This window comes from Octopus bimaculoides, chromosome 25 (genome assembly GCF_046866305.1).
Source record: "Octopus bimaculoides isolate indiv1 chromosome 25, ASM4686630v1, whole genome shotgun sequence".
Taxonomy (NCBI): Eukaryota; Metazoa; Mollusca; class Cephalopoda; order Octopoda; family Octopodidae; genus Octopus; species Octopus bimaculoides.
Window position 1 is genome coordinate 30824286 of NC_142952.1, and position 5000 is coordinate 30829285.

The following is a 5000-nucleotide window of genomic DNA, read 5'->3' on the forward strand; positions in this document are numbered from 1 at the left end:
TCTGTGTTTGTCTCCTCATCATCGCTTGACAAGCGATGTTGGCGTGTTTACGTCCCCGTAACTTAGCAGTTCGGCAAAAGAAACTGAGGGAATAAGTACTAGGCTTACAAAGAACAAGTCCTAGGACCGGTTTGTTCGGTTAAAGGCGGTGTTCCAGCATGGCCGTAGTCAAATGACTGAGACAAGTAAAAGAACAGACAATGCTTCATGAAAACTATACCACTCATATTTATATATATATATATATATATATATATATATATATATATATATATATACATACCCTCTCTCTCTCTCTTTCTTTCTCTGTCTGTCTGTCTCTGTCTCTCTCTCTCTCTCTCTCTCTCTATATATATATATATATATATACACACCTATTAATTTACATAAAAAGCAAAACATATAAATATACGGATACATGAATGCGTGAGTGAATGTATGTGTGTGTGTGTGTGTGTGTGTGTGTGTGTGTGTGTGTGTGTGTGTGTGTGTGTGTGTATGCTTATATACAACATAATATATGCACGTAATATATGTACATTGAGAAAAAAAGATTTACGTTGACTTCTTACAGACGAGCCTCCATACTTCTTATGGCGATCGCCTTTTATTCATCTTTGAATCTTAAACACTGAAGAATTAGAAATGCCATTTATAGCACAATCAATATCTCTCCTTTCTTGCATTTTGCAATCTCTCCCCTACTACGCATGTCTATCTATTCCTGGCATGTCTGTCTATCTATCTATCTATCTATCTATCTATCTATCTATCGTACTGCATGTCTCTATCTATCTATCTGTCTGTCTGCCTGTCTATCTGCAGATATGTGTACATGTAGGTGGGAAGCCATGTATTCGTACATACATATACATACATGCATACATACATACTCACACATATATATATGTATGTATGAGGTATGTATATGTGCGTGTACATATTTACACGGAAGCAGATGCACAGAAACCCTTAAATACATGTATATATACATATTCACCTTCGCGTACGCGCACAAACATATAGAAACAGAGAGAATGAGAGGGAAAGAGAGAGAGGGAGAAGTGAGGTGAGGGAGTGAGAGAGTGTGTGTGGAGAGAGAAAGAGATAGGCAGATGAAAATGCATATAAATAAATATTTACATATAATTTATATAAACGCATATATATATATATACACATATATATATATGTATATATATATATATATATATATATATATATATGTATATGCATACGTATATATATGTATATATAAATATATTTATGTGTGTATATATGCATGTATGTATGCATATATGTATGTATAAAGAGAAAATATATATGTGAATACGTTTGTATATATATATATATATATATATATATATATATATATATATATATATATATATATATATATGTGTAGATATACTTACATACATGTATGTATGTATATATGTATGTATGTGTGTGTATGTATATGTATATACGTATGTGTATACACACGCACACACATATATGTGTGTGTGTAAAGCTGATGTTAGCGAAATATTTTCGTGTTGGCTTGCGTGAATGTTAATTTTGTACTATTAACAAAGTATGTTCTATAATTACAGATCTTTACTGATCATGGCGGCAATTTTAATTACTGCAAGATTCATAAGAGACAACGGAATGCAATATCTGCTGACTCTCCAAGGATTATACAGGAAGGGTAAAGTATACATACATACATATATATATATATATATATATATATATATATATATATATATATATATATATATATATATATATATATATATATATATATACACATACACATTTATATATATGTGAGTATATATATATATATATATATATATATATATATTGATGTATATACACATGCATAAATTTTCATAATAGATATATATGAATGAATATATGTATACATACACATGAAATTTTTGTATGTATGTATGTATATATATATATATATATATATATATATATATATATATATATATATATATATATATACATATAATTATCGTATAGAAATACATTTACACACACACAAACACACACATAGATATTTGTCTCAAATATTAATATCTATCTTTATTGATTTTTTTGTTTGTGTGTGTGTTAGACTGTGTGCGTGCGCGCTTTCGCATATATATATATATATATATATATATATATATATATATATATATATATATATATACATAATACATACTTAGTACATACATGCATATATATATATATATATATATATATATATATATATATTTTCACGCATGTATACATGGACTTACATTTATCAACATATGCGCATGTTTCATGTATAAATATCTAGGAATTTCATTTCACGCTCAAACACAATCAAGCACACACACACACACAAATGAGAAAACAAAAGAAGGAAAAAAAGCACTCAACACATTTAGGAAGAGTTACATGTATTATTGAAAACAGTTCGATTCAGCACTATGCGACTTTCTTGGAGCCGAAACAAACTTCGTACTTCAGCCCCTATATATATATTTCATGAAAAATGCGAGCATGAAATGTCACATTCTTAAGATTATAAACCTGGAAAAGTACCGGGCAAGTTATTACACCTATAAAAATATAGGACAAGCTATTATTTCTAGTAAAGTAAAGAATAAGAAACTTTTTACTTAAAATATTGCAGCAAAGAATACCAATTCCTCTAATTTATCACTCTTTGCAGTTCTCACCTGGCCAGATTGGAGCAATATTGAGAATAACCAACCAAAATTGCAAGGTTAATCTGAATCTCGACTGACTTGTCCGTGTTTTCTTTGTATCGTCTATCTGTATGTTTTGTGCCTTTCTTGTATCACCTAACTGTCTGGATAGTTTATGTTCTTGTCCCATTCTGTATTATATATATATATATATATATATATATATATATATATATATATATATATATATATATATATATATATATATATATATATATATATATATATATATGTACATATATATATATATATATATATATGTATGTATGTATGTATGTATATATATATAAACAATATATGAGTATATGCATATATATGTACATGTATGTACATACCTTCATCCACATGTACATATAGATACATAACTGGGTACATGACGTGGCAAAAGAACATGGACAAAATGATAAACAAGGTACAACAAACAAGCAAGCCACATAGAAACATCTCCTTCACCAGCTGCCACCATTAAAACACCGGCGTTTCGAAGAATTAAGGCAGTACGCATCGTTGAAATGGTTCTTCCCACGAACACAAATTAAATTATTTTCATATGCATATATGAATACAGGATGTCACCAAACAGTAAACAACATGAAATACGAAAACAATGAGAGAAACAAATGCAAAACAGGACAAATAACATAAAGAACGACCCTTCATCAGTTGTCGGTTGTCTGTCTACTCCTCATTTCGAGCACTGAACGACAATATGAGTCTTCAAAGACAGTTGCTCCCATACGTACCAAAATAAAATTTGGGACTTATGGAAGGTCAAAGTTGGGAACAAAAACAGTACAGTGGAGACATACAAGGGGACCGAACGGAAACAAACACGGAGATATGTCAGCGTTCGCTATTTTTACCCTCGTTCTGGTCTGACAACCCTCCATGTCTGTTTTCGTTCGGTCCTGTTTTCTTCCCAACTCTGACTCTCCATGAGACCCAAATTTAATTTTGGTATGTATGGGAACGATTGTCTTCAAAGACTCATATATGTGTATATGTATATATATATATATATATATATATATATATATATATATATTTATATATATATATATATATATATATATATATATATATATATATATATATATATATATATATACACACATATAACATTACATACATATTCAAACATATGCACACATATATCTGAGTGTGTGTATATATATTTATATAGATACATACATATATATGCTTATACAAAAACCCATATATATATATATATATATATATATATATATATATATATATATATATATATATATATATATATATATATATATATATACATAGACGTAGGAGTGGCTGTGTGGTAAGTAGCTTGCTTACGAACCACATGGTTCCGGGTTCAGTCCCACTGCGTGGCACCTTGGGCAAGTGTCTTCTACTATAGCCTCGGGCCGACCAATGCCTTGTGAGTGGATTTGGTAGACGGAAACTGAAAGAAGCCCGTCGTAGATATGTATATATGTATGTGTATGTGTGTATATGTTGCGTATCTGTGTTTGTCCCCCCAACATCGCTTGACAACCGATGCTGGTGTGCTTAGGTCTCCGTAACTTAGCGGTTCGGCAAAAAGAGGCCGATAGAATAAGTACTAGGCTTACAAAGAATAAGTCCTGGGGTCGATTTGATTCGACTAAAGGCGGTGCTCCAGCATGGCCGCAGTCAAATGACTGAAACAAGTAAAAGAATAAAAGAATATATATATATATATATATATATATATATATATTGTTGTTTGTCCATGATTGTCTTTCCCAAATGAAACCAGCCAAAGGTACACAATTATGTCGCCCCCCCCTAACGCTTCTGTATGCATGTCTGTATTTATGACTGTATACGTGTGTGTATTTGTTTATTTGTTATGTGTGTAAGTGTGTATGCGTGTGCATGTGTGTGAGTGTGTGTGAGTGCGTGTGTGTGTGATTTGCCAAATGTCTTTGCAAAGAACGAAAAGAAACGTGTGCTGGAGAAATATTCGCCATAATTTGCCTGACTCTCTCTCCCTCTCTCGCTCTATCTCTCTCTGATGGCATGTCTGTGTGTCGATCTTTGATGAAAGATCAATGGCGTACAGCAGTGAGTGCGGGGTGGTGGGAGTACGATGTGATGGCGGTGGTAGTGGTGGTGTTGTGCAGTGTTGTTGTCGGTGGTGGTGGTTGTTGTCGGTGGTGGTGGTGGCGGCGGCGGTGGTGGAGGTGGTTGGATGGAGGCTGATTGTGGTTGCTATTGACAACGGTTACATCAATGGAA

General features: G+C 31.9%; 1 long non-coding RNA gene across 1 annotated transcript in view; it reads right to left on the reverse strand.

The window, feature by feature from the left end:
* LOC149131150 (uncharacterized) overlaps positions 1-5000 on the reverse strand; it is a 559538-nt gene that overhangs the window by 70602 nt on the left and 483936 nt on the right. The window lies entirely within an intron of this gene.